Source organism: Hemicordylus capensis, chromosome 3 (assembly GCF_027244095.1).
Source record: "Hemicordylus capensis ecotype Gifberg chromosome 3, rHemCap1.1.pri, whole genome shotgun sequence".
NCBI classification, from domain to species: Eukaryota; Metazoa; Chordata; class Lepidosauria; order Squamata; family Cordylidae; genus Hemicordylus; species Hemicordylus capensis.
In genome coordinates, this window is record NC_069659.1 from 325,733,863 (window position 1) to 325,750,102 (window position 16,240).

General features: G+C 48.6%; 1 long non-coding RNA gene across 1 annotated transcript; it reads left to right on the forward strand.

Moving 5' to 3' along the window:
- Window positions 1-1,291: 1,291 nt before the first annotated feature.
- On the forward strand, window positions 1,292-6,999 carry LOC128351241 (uncharacterized). Its single transcript, XR_008319659.1, has 3 exons — window positions 1,292-1,450; window positions 1,637-1,758; window positions 6,620-6,999. It is a non-coding gene; the product is annotated as an uncharacterized LOC128351241 (long non-coding RNA).
- The last annotated feature ends 9,241 nt before the right edge of the window (window positions 7,000-16,240 follow it).

A 16,240-nucleotide genomic window follows, 5' to 3' on the forward strand; every position in this document is an offset into this window, starting at 1 on the left:
TGGTGCCAAGGAGGAGGAGATGGCAGCCAAAGAAGAGATGAGGAGGAGGGTCACTGGCAGGTGAGGTGGCAGCAGGCAGAGGCGTGGGGGTGCAGGCAGCATTTGGCACCCTGCCTCATGCACCCCAAGCTCTTTGCTTAGCACTGTGTATGATACTCATGTTTGCGAATATGTGCTTCTCACATCCACATTTTTCAAGCTTCAGTGTTAGAATCGCATAAGCCGAACATGTATAGAATGCCCCCGCCCCAACTGCTTTTCTCCTTAGCGGGTTCCAAAAATGTGTGTTATGGGTCTGGATCCCTCCAGGTCAAAATTCATCTGTGGGTGTAATAGAAAATTGGCTAGTGGGGGAAAGAGTATAAAGATGGCCTTTTTGCATACCAGCCCAACCAGTTTTCCATTGGTTGGACTGGGAAAGACTCCTGCCAGAAACAGTGGAGATTTGCTGCTGGTCAGTGTCAACAATACTGAGCTAGATGACCAGTTATCTGAAAGCAGCTTCATTTGCTAAACATCCACTCCCCCCTGCCCCCCCATTGCTTCTCTGTTCAAAACCGCCCCTTCCAGAAGCTGTTTTTCTTTCCAAAAAGCATGTATCAGGGTTCCACTACAAGCATTTGTGTGTGAAATGTAGCTAAGCTCTTAGTGTCATTTGCAAGTGCTTTCGTGACATAAGTCGACTATTTTGCTGGCGAGGAGGGGAATATAAAATGTTTGCTTCCACTCCTCACAGCTGATCAAGGAATGCAGGAGTTGCTGACTTTCCTTTCACTTCTTAAAAACAGCATTTGATTTAGTTGCAGACTAGCTGGGAAATCTGTCATTACATCTCTTTGTTATCAGTGTTGCCAGTGCAATAGTGAGTCAAGTCAAACGGAATCAATATACTTCATTTCTGTCTTGATGACAGTCAGAGCGGTTTACAACAGACAACCACAAAAATCAGGGAAAATAAGCAACATCAATCACAGAACAAATGAGAGAGCAATTCAACATAGAATGATTCGAAATTCAAACAAGGGAGCCACAAAAATCAAATAATCAGTATAATCATAGTCAAACTATTACTTCAGATCATGATTACTAATTGCAAAGTACATTGCTGATAGCAAGGGGAGGTGTGAGGGCTGCCTGTGTGGTACAGGGGTATCCAGGCTGTGTGGGTGCCTGCCTAGGCCTCTTGTGGCTGGGACCAGTGCAGACTGATGACATCATCAGTTAGTTTGTGTCACTGGAGGCCTCTTTGCAAAAGCAGCCCGCTTTGTACGTTCCACCTTTGCCACACAAATCCAGGGCCAACCCAACCTCCTTACTCAGCAGTGGCAGACAGTTCCTTCCTGCTCCTCCTCAGTGATCAGCTGGCAGAAGAAACCCAGGAACAGAGTGTGCTGCTCCACACCTGCTACAACTTTGCTGCCAAAAAGAGTCTAGCCCAATAGTCTAATCTGTAAGTGGATCCTCCTTTTGTTCCAGAGCTTTTGTTTACTGGCATCCTTACCGAGGGCCAGCTGATCACTGGCAAATCTTAACAAAAGATTAAGACAAATCTAAAAAAAAAAAAACAGCCACCAACCAAGCTTTACTTGATTAATCATAATCTATTAAACTCAGTATTCTTTTCTCTGGCCGGCAGCAGCTCTTCGGGATTTCAGGAAGGATCCCCCACATCAGCCCTACATAGAGACGCCAAGGATTGAACCCCGGCGGGACTTTTCTATGTAAACCACTTTCACAACTTTTGTACTGAAGTGGCATGTAAGTAAGAGTAGAAACTCTACCACTGAACTTTGGCCCTATCCCCAAGGCTTTTTGGGAATAAAGGTTTGGAGATAAGCCCTGGTTGGGGGCTGGGAATGCACTCTGCAAGTGCTCAGTGGCCCGATCTTATTACAACTTCAGGTCACTCAAGGTTGAACCCTGACTGCTCACACAGAGGCGGGAGCCCAGGCAAGCCCTGTCTCCAAGGAAGCCTCAGCTTGTGGGGCCGGGTTGCAGCCACCCAAGCAGCAGTAAGGAGAGGGCCGCTTCTAGACATCTTCGTGCATCCTGTAAATAACGGTATCACCGTTATTTCTCAGCCTGGTTCAGTGAGCATCGCGTGCCGCTTGATTTAGAAAAGAACGGGGGGAGGGAGGAAGAGACGGGAGAAACGTTTAATTTAGAACAGCAAAACGGCGGCATCAGCAGCAGCCTGCGGCAGTTAATCATAGCGCGTATTTGTGCGTGCGTGTGTATCCCCGCGCGCGCGTCGCGCGCCCCCCCCCCCCCGTGCCTCCGCATTTTCAGCTCCTCACGTTTTAAACTCTGCTCTATCCCGATCTGCAAAGATAGGAGCCTGTGAGTCACCATTCCCAGCCGCCTTCCGTCCCCCCCCTACACCCGCTCCTGCATTTTGCAAAAGGAGAGAGCGAGCAAGTGGGGCGTTCGCGTGTGCGTGCGTAATCGACAAGATCCCTCCAACCCTGGCAAGGCGGGCGGGAAAGGGAGCGAAAAGGTTTCGTGTAGGGAGAGGAGTCCCTGCCCTGGCCTCGCGTTCCCCCCCCACACACACGGCTGACTGCTGCGTGACTACGCCATTTCACAACCACAACACTGTGGTTCGCTAAACTGATCTGGCTGCCGAATCTGCACGACACCCTTCGCCTGAAATCTACACAGCGATAGCGTGAGAAGAGCGAAGACTCCTCGGAGGGCAACCCTCCCCCGGCTCCTCCTCTCTCTCCCCATGCCCTCCGCCGGCCGGCCTGCAGCCTCTCTTCCCCCCTCCCGAGGCAAATTACCGTGCGAGACTCACGCAGGAGGAGGAGGAGGAACATATGTTCAAAGGCGAAATCAAACGAGCAGAGAGGGAGGGGCGCCTTTGTTTTCTATTGGGGATCAAAGGGGGCTGGCCGGGCTTCGCCCTCCCCTTGACACATTCAAGGCTCGGAATTAAATATCTCCAGTGGTGATGATAAGAAGAATCATAAGGCTCCGTTTGTGGCCCTGTTTCTCCTTTGCACGCAAGCCGGCCCACTGCGGCACTTAAGGCCAAAAAAAAAAAAAAAAGAGGCACGATTCCATTGAGTAGTAGTGTGTCGCCACCATTATTATCAAAATTGCTTTGCATTTTGCTTGTGATGCACAGCAGGCCTCTGTTTAGCCACGGCCCGGCGCAGGGAGGCAGTCTTAAATGCTCACCACTGACCACAGAAACGAAGTCTTGTGGCACTTTGAATGGAACAGATTTACTGTGGCTGGAGTTCCCATGGACTTGGTCAGATGCACAAAATCTTTTCCTCAGCTGCTGTCTGTCAGTAGCGCTGTTCAGACATCATAGCCCTCTCCAGATTATTTTATTTTATTTTTTTTAAAACGAAACTGTAAAAGCATTGAAAGCTGGTCTGGAAATCCCACCCAGAGGTGCACCTAGGTCATTTTGGAGCCTGGACTTAAAGGCCTTTGAAGCCCCCTCCCCTGCCAAATTAAGCATCATCCTGCTCAGTCAGGCAACCACACCACCCGGGACAGACTAAAGAGGATTTGAGGGGCCCCGGGAGCTGCTGAGGCCCTGGACTTTGGCCCAGAAGTCCAAGGGTAGGAGAGACTCTGGTCCCACCTGGGCGTTTTCCCACACACGTCTTTTAGATTGCATCTCCTCTGGAATAGAGGTGTGCATTCACATATTGGCCAGATTTACCCCAAAGTCCCTGCCAGCTATTGGGGAGCACTTCGCACACTTGCACATTAGAGCGTAGCCCAATTTATATCTGGGATTTTAAAATCCACTTTTTGTGTCGGGCTCTTTTAGGGCAGCTTTGAACTTGCAGTAAACTTGAGATAAAGCCTGCTGTGTGAAAAACGCCCTGGTGTGTCTCTCGCAGGCAGGCGGGTTACCGTGGCAATTACAGAGTCACATGCCGTAACTGTGGTGGTGGGTGCTTCGTGATCAGCAGACTGGATTGCCCCAGGCTGCTGATCATGGAAGCACCTACCCTCTTGATTACACCATTTGCCTCTGCAGATAATCGCCACAGTAACTGTGAGCCGCAGTGCCGGTGAGGAGTGAGTGATTGGGTGAGACTTCCAGAACCACTTTAAATGCTGTACACAGTTCAAGGTGGATAAAAAGTGTCTGAAGAGGGCTTATGCAGAACATTTGTACGACGCATGCAGAGTGTACACAAGTACAGATCAGTTATTCACACGTTATATTGAACACAGTTCAACTGTACACTTCCTATTTATACAATGCATTTGTGGGGCCTGTACCCAGTTCACTTTTAACATGAACACAGGTACAGTTATTCACATAAATAGATTTATGAGTGTACATAATGTCTGAATGGCGCTAGGCTGTCTATCTATCTATCTATCTATCTATCTATCTATCTATCTATCTATCTATCTATCTATCATAACACTTTGTACACGTGATGAAGAAGACTTTAGTCCACAAAAGCTTTTGTGTGTGTTCATCTGTAAAGTGTGACAGGACTCTTTTGGTTTTGCTGTATGAGATTAAGAGGCCGTCTATAAGTGGCGCGGAGGGGAAATGCTTGACTAACAAGCAGAAGGATGCTGGTTTGAATCCCTGCTGGTATGTTTCCCAGATTATGGGAAACACCTATATTGGGCAGCAGTGATATAGGAAGATGCTGAAAGGCATCATCTCATATTGCGCGGGAGGAGGCAATGGTAAACCCCTCCTGTATTCTACCAGAGATAACCACGGGGCTCTCTGTGGGTGCCAGGAGTTGAAATCGGCTTGACAGCACACTTTACCCCACCAAGATGTGGGGTACAAGTTACAAGAGTGGCTGTTCTGCTTAGGGTGCCTTCTTCATCCAAGGCAAAATATTCATACAGAATGCACTTCCACCTACCAAACAGCAGTAATCTGTGTGTAGATCATCACATATGATAACTATGACAGTACATCATGAATGCTGCATTGCAATGTGTGTAGGCCCTGAGAAGTCAGGAAGGATCAGCTTTAACTAACTTCCCAGTGAATGTACACTATATTTCCACACATCACAATGCACATCTGTGATAGTCAGAAGTGATGTACTTCGTAAGGATTATTTTCTGTGTAGGAATTTTGCCTTGCATATAGTGGCTCATGACTCCAAGATAAGCCTTTAACAGGACCAATTGTGCTAACAGGCAGGTATGCAAGCTTTTCAGCCATACTGGTTTTCTGCCTGACAAGGAGTGTGGTGCAACAGGAAAGCTTCCTATCCAACAATACACTGCTTCACACACATTTTTCCCCACCCATTAGTCCTAACTAGATATTATGGGGATAATATGTGGCGCTATCCAACCCCAGGGATTGTTGCTGGTGTCTGCCTACCTCATTTCTTTTTAGACTGTGAGCCCTTTGGGGACAGGGAGCCATCTTAGTTTTTTTCTTTTTCTGTGTAAACTGCCTTGCAGCATATAAATAATAGTAGTAATAATAGCTGCCAACAAGCTGTGCCTCCCCATGTCTCCTTGGTAATGTCTAATCAAAGGAACACCTAACATAGTGCTATCAGAATTCACTTCCCTGACCTGCCCCAATTCATGAGTTGCTTTTGCTACATGCGACTGGGGAGAGACCCATGGTGGGTGGCAAGCAGACGGACTCTTCCTTTTAACTCTCTAGGCCCAGTACAGAGATAGTCCCAGTTTAGGAAAAACAAAGTGACTTCTGAAGTGTGACAATCGTGAAATATTTTGCTACTAGCTGGGTGTGGCGCAGAGCATCTGCGCCTTTCGTTCCCTGCCGCCACTTTCTCCCCCCCCACCTCCCGTCGCCACTTTTTTGCCCATCCGCCCCCTTCTTCTCCTGCCCTTCCCCCACCCACTGGCTGTCTTCTTCCCTCCCTGCTGCTGCCTTCTTCTTCCTGTCTGCTCGCCACCTTCTTTGGCTGGCTAGCCGCCTGCTGGTCCACTGCCGCCCACCCACCACCGGCCACCATCGCTGTCCCCCCCGCCCTGTCGCTATCCAGGCAGCTGCTCACAAACTCTCACGAGAGCTGCCACACATGGGATTATAGATGGGTACGCCTAAGAGAGAGAGAGAGAGAGAAAGAAAGAGAGGAGTGCATGGGCAGGGGAAACAAGTGTGTTTTAAGCATGATAATGAGACACTTTGTTTCCTAAACTGACATTATCACGTAGCAAGTCCTTTGTGTGTGAAACAAGCTTGATAAGGTTGACAAGTCTGAACCATCTCTCTAAATGCTGTTGTTTCCTATGTGCCTTGCATGTGAATTGAGCATGTTTAGGAAAAATTAATATTCTAGGGATACTCCAGGTGTATGAACTATTTGACAGAGAAGTCTAGCTCTAGTAAGAAATAAAAGAAAAAGAAACCCTGCAGCCACTGCTCTTGACCTTTGAACATATGGCCCTCTTACGTGACAGCACACGATTAGTAAGGAGCTTCCACCTTGTAAAGTGCTATATCAGTGCTAAGCTGTGTGCTAATATATGAGTGCTAAGCAGTGCACTAAAGTGATGATTTATTAAAAGGATCTGCAGATAGCAAGGGAGAAAGGAGGCTGGAAATGCGAGATAATCTAGCCATTTTATCTAGAACTACACAGAGGGAATATACAGAGTGATTCTGTTCATGTTTCCTCAGAAGCCTTAAGCAATCTAACATGCAAGCAAGCCATGTGATGCAAGTGCAGGCAGGGGAAATCACAGGTTTGAATGCCCCTCCATGGAAGAACACCCTGCTTGAAGAGAAGAAGCATGTCAGAAAAGGAAGCGGCAGTCTAGCTTTCTCCCTGACATTTTGTATCAACTCTGATGCTTGAGATCTCCCACCTGCACACTCTGAAGTGGTACATATGGTGAATGCTGCACCATATGACTCCTCTGCAAGTAGAGATCCGCCTTGTTTGGGATTGCAGATACGGTCTTTCTGCTTCATCCTAAGGGAGCAGATGTGTAGCTGCACTCTTTTTCACCCCTTGGTTGCTCTGCAAGTCAAACAGTTGTCAGAGATAATACATTAAAAGAAAGCAAAATGCTACTCTGGTGTGTGGGTGTCTATTTCTGGTATAATGGGGGGATAGATGGCAATCTACTTGGCCTAAAATTAAAATGCTGCAGAAGTAATAATCCATGTGCAAGATCAAAGATTTCCTCTCTCTGTGGGTGCTTCCACAAAAAACATATGTTCAACCTGGACCACCCGGATTTTACAACCAGATACCACAAAGGTGGGTTGGAAACACTGCCCCACACACTGATATGCACTGAAAGAGCGAAGAAAATCTACTGTTGCTTTGACATGCCTTTTTAAAGCCACCATGATGGTATATTCTAAAAAGTGTCCAAAATGCATTGCTGAGCAGCTGAAGCACATATATAAATCTTGCAGTAGCTGACCCTTTGTTACAAAAATATAACATGAACAGAAGCGATCCTCCTATGAGGCATGGTGAGGCTGGCAGCCATATACCCCTGCTAACTTGGCAAAGAGGCACCTTTTAACATGGTGATTCTCTTTATTTAGCAGGGGGAGAGTAACTGGCCCTATCCAGCCCCAGCACAGTACCTCCAATGACTGTTGCTGGCGTCTATCTTATGTTTCTTTTTAGATTGTGAGCCCTTTGGGGACAGGGATCCATCTTATTTATTTATTATTTCTCTGTGTAATCCACCCTGAGCCATTTTTGGAAGGGCAGTATAGAAATTGAATCAATAAATCATTCATTCATTCATTTGGGCATCATTAAAAGTTGAGGAGAGCTGGACTTGTAGTAATGAGTATGAATCGCCCCCTTTGCTAAGCAGGGTCCACCCTATTTTGCATTTGGATGGGTGACTACCTGTCAGGGCTGCAAGATATCACCCTTAGGTGGGCATAGCTCTGGATGAGCATCTGCTTGCATGCAGAAGGTCCTAGGTTCCTTCCCTGCCTTCTCCAGGTATAGCTCCTACATGAAACCTTGGAGAAGCCATTGCCATTCAGTGAGTGCTGACAATACTGAACTAGAGGGACCAGTGGTCTGACTCAGTAGAAGATCGTTTCCTATATTCCTATAAGTTGCAGGGGGGTGATGAGAAGATCTGATCCATAAAATGTGAATAGGAGTGGCACAAGAGCACAATGTACAGTATGCAGAGAGCACAAATGCACTCACTCACTCTCTCTCTCTCTCACACACACACAGAGAAAATACATATACAGTTCACATGCATAAACAAAATTCCAGTTCTTATGACCTGATTACTCCACATGTAGTTACACATATGAATAGCACTTTGAGGTGATATGGGATGATACGAATGTTATTTCTACGGTTGCTGCTTCATGGTGGCCAATTCATACAGACAAGCCACCATCAAGTAATTAAAGACATGTGAGCTCACCCATGGGCCCAAAGCTATGCCTCTTTCCTTCTCCATTGCCTCTTTTTGCACAAGAATGCACACACAGCATACAAAATACAGATCTCAGGCTTATCTATACTGCACTTGTGCCATGTGGGTTTCTAGGCTCCGGGCTGCCTTTCATTTTGACTGCCTGGCCTGCTCTTTGAAGAGCTGCTGAACCATAAGCAAATGTGTTTTTACAGCATCAGGGTATCCTGGTTTCTGTCATCTTCCAAAACACATCACCATTATTTATTATTTCTTGTTTACATAGTCAGACAGCTGTTATTGACTGGTTTGTTTTATCCAGACATCGAGTCCTTCCCAAGGACCTGGGATGGCTGAATTTTATTATCAATGTTGTTGCTGTTATTATAATAGATATCATCGCAGAATATCGGCTGTTCCCAGTAATGTTGTTTTTTTTAATTGGCTGATGGTGATTTCTGTGGCCCCTATGGTGTTGAGGTGCTCTTCAAGTTGTTTTGGAATTGCACCTAGGGCACCAATTACCACTGGGATTATTTTGGTCTTTTTCTGCCACAGCCTTTCAATTTCAATTTGTAGATCTTTGTATTTTGTTATGATGATGATGATGATCTTGTGGAGAGTTACACAAATACATGGAGAAATCGTTCAGAGGAACGAGCAGTTCTGCAAAACTGCCTGCTGCTCTCCCCTCTCCAGAGAGGGTGGATACTGAGCTTGTTCTGTTCTGTGCCAGGCAGGCTGTACACAGAAATGGCTCAGGGAACGGTCTGAAGGAGCGGAAGTCCTTCCGGATTCCTGAAGCTGAGCAGGCTGGCTTTGTAACCGTCCTGGAGGGGAGAAGACTGTGTGGAAGGGGTTCTTGGGAGAAAGAGGAGGAGGGTTTATGTTTAGCAAAGATAATAGACAACTGGATATGGGGAGGAAGGCAGAGGTGCTCAGGCAATATACAGAGGTATTTTGGTGGGACTGCCTTAGAGATAAATTGTAGAGTCAAGTCTAGTTTTATTGGAAATCCCTTTCCCCGCCATGCTGGCAAGTGTATAACTCACAACAATATGTAGCATGGCCTGTAATACTCATTTTGCACTAGCTGAAACCCAAAGCAGCTGCTCCTTTCAGCCTCCCCAAGGAAATCTTTACTTATGGTGCAGTTACAATAATACTGTAAATATAATGCCTTGCTTCTTATCTCAAAGGTAAGTGAGCTGGTGAGTAATGTAGCCATCATGCAGACATGCCTTCCTTGTGCCCTGAGCAAAAGCATGCGCTTCGCATATGCCCAGAGTTGCTGCTTGTGGTATTACTTCACAGAGATGTACCGGGGCTCAAACTCCTCCCTGGGCACTGCATCCCTGTGCTCAGCTTTTCAATAAAAAGTGCTCCGCTGCATCCCTATTAAAAGCCAGACTGCCTGCGTGCCATCTCTGTATCCCAAAATAGCGCTAGCGGGCCTCGCGTCGGCTGAGCTGCGGCAGGGCTCTGGGGGGACGACAGTGCCATTTCCCTGCTGCATTTGGGGCAGCAGCGAAACGGCTGGGGGCGATGGACGCTTGTGGCGTCCTTGTGTCAAGGAGGGCGATTTCAGAGGATCACCCTTAGGAAGCCTATTGCACGTCTGGGGTGGTTCTAGCTGGAAGGCGGCGGCGGCGGGGGGGGGATCTGACTCCCGCCCTCCGCTCCCCTCCCCTCCCCCCCCCGCCGAGATCAAAGGGGCTCGGCCCACAGCGCCTTTTGCCACGCTCAGGATTAACCGAGTCAGCCCGCAGCTTTCAGGTCGGCACGCAAAGCAGCTCCCAGCAGCGCGTCTCCAAGCCCAACCCGTAGAGAGTTGCAGGCATCTTCTCTAAGCCGGTTAACACGCGAAGCGCAGCTGAGACAGAAAGAACACAGCGCGGCGACGGCTTTCCCAAGGAGACAGCCGGCGAGGGGCGGCGGCGATGACGTGCACCGGACAGCCGGGGGGGGGGGCGTCCTGCCCCCAGGAGCCGGGGTTTTGCCGAACACTGCCCACAGAGGAGCTCATGGGGGGGACTTGGAAGATCGCCGCCCGGGCGCGTATCCTTCCAGGACCTGGCCACTGCGGTCCTGAAGCGAGACACGCAAACATCCCGCCAGCCTTTAAAGTGTCGGGAAAGAGGAGCTGCGGCAAAAGCCGCCCACGTCCCTTGCTAAGAAGTTCTCCCCTCCGTCCCCAAGGGCCTGGGGTTGCGCCCAGGCTGCACGTTAGCCACGCAGATGCACTGCACGTGCTCAGAGGCACTCTCTTCACCCGTCCACGCCGCTGCTTCCGGCGCGGATGGCTAGTCACAATTAAGCCCCGCCCGGAAGCTTTGTGCGTGACCCGGGGTGTATGTATGAAGCCTGTGCCAACTGGGTCAATGGATGTCATCGCTTAACCCACGCCTTGCGCCTTTGCTTCCTTCCTTCCCAGGCTGGGGGGGAACCACGCGTTAATCTGAAGCGGAGCTCAGTCCCAAGAATTGCTTTCATGCGGACATGAAGCAATAAAGGGAAGCAGGAAGTGCCTCTCTGACCATGTGTAGCAAAGTCTTTCCCTCGCCCAATGAATCACCCCAGCCAGCTCAGATATTTTCCATCAGGAATAAGGCGGCCCTCTTTTGTTTTTCAATCGGCTCGCGTGTCTTTTAAGGGTTGCATGACAGGCAGGAACCCACCCAACGTGGGTCAAACAGCTGCCTGCGTGCTATGCAGCTGTTGAGAGACACGGGAGTCCTAACCAAGGGGGAAACCGCATTCCTTGTGAATTAAAGAGGTTTGTCTTTCAGGTCAGAGAGACCTGCCGCACAGGCTGCAGCTCCATCACACAGAAGACGATCAGGATTATGCCCCACCTCTTGCCCGGCAATGCCAACTGGGTATTCGGGGAAGCAACAGCAGGCCATGCGCAGAAGTGCACCTCCTGGCTCGGATCTCCTGTTTTGCAGTGCCAAGCTCTAACCCTCCCCTCGGATGATCGTGGCATGCAGTGAGACGGTGGCCTCTCCCTCTCCCTCTCTCCGCGGCGCGGAGTCGTGCCCTGCAGTGCCATCTGGCTCCACTCGCGCCCTGCACCGAAGCCGATCGTGACGACGGGGACGCAGATCCGTGGCAACGCCAGCCGCTTCCCCGGGCTGGGTCATGCCCTGCAGTGCTGCGCCGGATCTCCCCAGGGCAGCCAGCCAGCTTCTCTCCGGCGGCGGAGGCGGGGCCACGCTCCGAGTGCGTGCGACGCTTTCCGTGCCAGGCCCCGGCCCATGCAGTGACTTGCGTGCGCGGCTGGCACGCAAGAGCAGCTGCCGCTGCCTTCTGGGCTCCAGGGTTGCGTGCTGAGACGGGATCAGCCAGGCTAGCAGCACAGCGCGCGCACACTCGCCGCTCCCTCCAGCCCCAGTGACCTCGGCGCCCTCTGCCTGCTGCTTCCGCCGGGCTGGCGTGCAGGTGTCGCGGCGGCAGGGGAGCTGCTTAAGCGCTAAGCCTTTGTGACTCGCGCTTGCCAAATGCGGTCGTGCAGGCAGGCGAGTCACGCTAGCGTTTGGGACGAGCAGTGCCTGTCCGTCCTGGGAACGCTCGCTGCAAGAACTGGAATGCGGCGTCTTCTCTCCTGGAGCCGGAGCGATCGCTTCCAAGGGCCCGGCCGTCACCCCTCTCGCGCAGACGCAACTCTCCTGCTTTGGCGGGCTGATCCTATGCAGGATGAGGAGTTAGCGCACCTGTATTCAGTGGGGCTTATTCCTAGGGATGCGCGCGTAGGTTTCGCAGCCTTTTACCCAAACATCACCCCCCCCTTCCCACTCGAACATTCCCAGATTTGTTCTGGGACAGGCAAGAGTTCCTTTTTCATTGGACTGAGTCTTTCTAAATTAATTTCATAGTCACTGAGATGGTGGTGAGCTTCCCTTCCCGCAGGCTGCTCCAGTGCAGCAAGAGAGTAGCAAGTCCCAGGTTCCAGAAAATCCCAATCCGATTTCAGCTTTTTGAGGCCCTTAGCCATAATACAAACACAAAATGACAATACATGAAAACAAAACAAGGCACCAAAAAAAATAAATAAATAATAAGTGCCTACATTTGAAGCCCAAGCCCAATAGCCCTCCTGGGCTGGCCCAGCTCTGATTGGCCCTGCACACCTCTGAAGTAACCCAACATAAACACATGCTCCTTGTGCATAAAAAGGAAAGGTTGTGCCATCAAGTCGCATACAGAAAAGCAAAACTGAGGTTGGTGGGTTTTGTGGCTGTTTGGGAAACACACAGGCACGCCCATAACTAGACCCTTTTCAAAACAAAGCAAAGTCTGAACTTGTGGCTGCCGTGACTGATCAACAATCAGGGCCTACATACGTGCTTTATGTAAGAGCATGATGTCCCTAGTCTGCAGAGACACTCTTGAATTTTGTTGCAAAATATTGATTGATTGTTCTCAAAATGCAAATATACATTAATTGTGTTTGCTTTGTTCTCAGATATCTCACTGGATAACTTGCTGCCTGTTGTAGCAGGAAGAATCAAACTAAGCTTTTGATTAACTTTAAAGCATCCTGGACGCTCTGCTATCATCACCACCCCCACAATCTATTTGCTTGGAAGAATATATTCTCTCTGTTGCATGTTATGTGTCTCACATACTGCACAGGACCTAGGAGCTCTGTTACACATAATGTTCCATGCACTTAAAATAGTACACTTGCTGTTTGCACCATGCATTTCAGGGGCCTTTACCCAGGTTTGTTTGTTTGTTTGTTTGTTTATTAGAAGCATTTAATATACCACCCACTCCAAAGACTCCAGGCGGTGTACAATGACATGTAAATAAGGTAAAGTTAAAAATTACAAGCAAAAATTACATTAAAAATTGCAAACTAGAATAGATAATGGAAAGGAAATAAAGTAAACTACAGGGGAAATGCCCAGTGAAAAAGAAAGGGCTTCAGTAAGGATTTAAAGACCGGTAAAGAGGGGGCTAGACGAATCTGAAGGGGAAGATAATTCCAAAGAAGTGGGGCAGCAACCGAAAAAGCCCTTTCGATTGTCCTAGAACTCCAAACCTCGAAAATCAGGGACGGGCAAAAGGGCCATCTGAAATGATCTAACAGTAACAGGACAGGATGTAACTGGATGGGAGAGGCGATTCTGTAGGTAAACAGGTGCCAGGCCCTGCAAGGCTTTGAAGGTAAGAACCAGAATTGAATTCAGAAGTGAATGGGTAACCAGTGCGGCAACTGCAGAAGAGATGCTACCCTATCATATCTTTTGGCACCCATAAGTAGGTGAGCAGCTGCATTCTGGACCCGCTGCAGCTTCCTGATCATCTTCAAAGGTAAAGCGAGTTACAGTAATCTAAGTGGGAGATAACAAGGGCATGAGTCACTGTCCTTAGTGCCTGCTGATCAAGATAAGGGTGTAATTGGCGAACCAGATGAAGCTGGGCAAAAGCACTTCTAGCCGCAGCCTCCACCTGTTGTTCACTCTTAAAGTGGACACATGCACAAGCCATCCACACAAAAACATGTACAAGTACAGACACCTGTACACACGTACTGCATAAGGTCTGAACAGGGCTACAGAATCTCTCTGCATCTGTTGTTAGATATCTTCCTGCTTTGTAGCCCTGTGTTGGTCTTAGCCTCGTCAAGCCTAAAGGGAGGGACAGGTGTTATTGACTGGTTTGTTTTATCCAGATATTGAGTCCTTCCCAAGGACCTGGGATGGCTGAATTTTATTTTCAATGTTGTTGCTGTTATTATAGATATCGTCGCAGAATATAGGCTGTTCCCAGTAAAGTAGCTTTTTGTAATTGGCCAGTGGTGATTTCTGTGGCCCCTCTTATTATTTTTACTTATTTATTTATTTATCCCCCCCCCCCAGTGCACCACTGCTTGGGGTGGCTCACAACAATAAGATGGACACAAGATACAATAAAAGTAATAAAATTAACTAAATTAAACAAGAAAAGAAGAAGAGGCTGTCAGATTAAAAACCACAATCAGTAGGTTCAAATTAAAACTGAAAATTATAAAAAGCTAAAGAAGCTAAAGGATGGAGTCATAAGGGAAACTCCTATATGGAGGATCCCCACCCACATTTATTAGATCCTTCCCCTTTTGTTGTCTGATGCTGCTCTGAAAAGGGCTTTCATCAGAACTGGCAAGGCAGAGGCAGTTCAAGTGGAGGGTAAACAGATGTCCTGGTTTAGTGGGATTGACCCAGGTTTAAGGGAGAGCTCTGAGGTCACAGAGAGTTCTAGTGAAATCAGGATTGTGCGTTGGATTCTCTAATGCTAGATGACCAGGCAGTTCCTTTTCCCCTGACCTCTTCCTCCCATTGTGCCTGAATGTGCTGTGCTGTGCCCTGCTCCCTGTTCAAAGTGCTGGTCACTAATTTTAACTGGGGGCACCGAACAGGCTGTGGATTACGAGAGTGCGTACAAGGACACTGCAAGCTGTCCTGCAGCACACAGCATATGCTGTAAGCTGATTGAGATGGCGGCGTACCAGGCCAAAAGTTCATGGGAGCAAAGGCAAAATGCCGCAGTCCAGCTTAAATTCCATTCTGGAGTTCTCGGGTTCACAACAGTTCAGAGTTCGTACAATGGCCGTGGCTGGCGTTATGTCAGTAGAAATGGCTGGGAGAACGAGGGTCTCTCTGAACCAGCAGAGCATCCCTTCAGCAGCTGGTACAGAGCAAGTCTATGCCTCATTCAGGGTGGTACTCCAATTTTGATTCCACTGCCAGGTTTTGGGATAGGAAAAGCAGCACCTCGTTAGAAAGGTGTTAACCTTTCCTGCAACAGTTCCCCATGATTTTATCTTATTTTCATCTCATCCTTCCACTGAGGGTGGTATTCAAGGTATGTTTGTTTGTTTATGGCACTTACATACCACTTTTCAGGCAAACCTCCCAAAACACTTTACATAAAAGCGCAGAAAGTGTAACTAATCCCCACCCACTTTATCCTCACAACAACCTTTCAAAGTAGGCTAGGACAGTAGTGGCTGGTCCTAAAGAGCCATGTGTGTGTGTGTGCATGTATGTGCATGCACCAAAGGAGGCAACTCAGGTTGCTCCTCTCTCTCTGGTGCTGCTGCCTGTAGGCTGGCCATTCGTCAGGTACTACATAGCTCTACCTGATGAGGGCAGTGCAGTTCTCAGGAGGGGCAGGAGAGAGGAGCAACCTGAACTGCCTCCTTTGGCACCCCTTCGGCTTGTTAAGACCAGCCACTACTGGGCTAGGGTGAGAGTGTGTGACTGGCCCATCTTCACCCAGCAAGTTTACTAACAGATTGGGGATTTGAACCCTAGTCAGCCCAGTCCTAGGCTGGTGCTCTGACCACTACACTATACTAGTTGGACGGCACAGCCAAGAAAATACTGAAGCTGTGGTTTGCAAACTATGCACCAGGGAAAACCTGGAGTTCCTTGGAAGCTCATCAGGGCTCCTCAATAAGATCAGGAATGAGGGACAAGGTGCCCTGAAAGAGCATTTGCTGGCTGCTACCAATCTCGCTCTGTAATGCACAAGCACAGGGAAGAGGTAAGTATGTTCTCAGGTTCGCTTTCAGCTTATGTGCAGCATCAACGAATCCTAAGGCCTTCTGGCCAGCTCCCTGCTGCCTTCTGCTCCCTCCCTCCCATGCTCAATGAGAATTTTAATCCGTTACTTCTGCTAGTTGTTCAAAGATGCACCTTTTAAGTTTTAGTTCTCCTATATATAGCACTGTCCCTATTCAGCCCGCCCAGCACAGCATCTTCCCAGTGGTTGTTGCTGCCGTTTGGGGACAGGGAAGTATTTTCCCATACCTTTCGCTATGTAAACGCTGAGAACTTTTTTTTTTTGTTGAAAATTGGTTAACAACAACAACAATAATTAATAACTACAGAAGGCCACA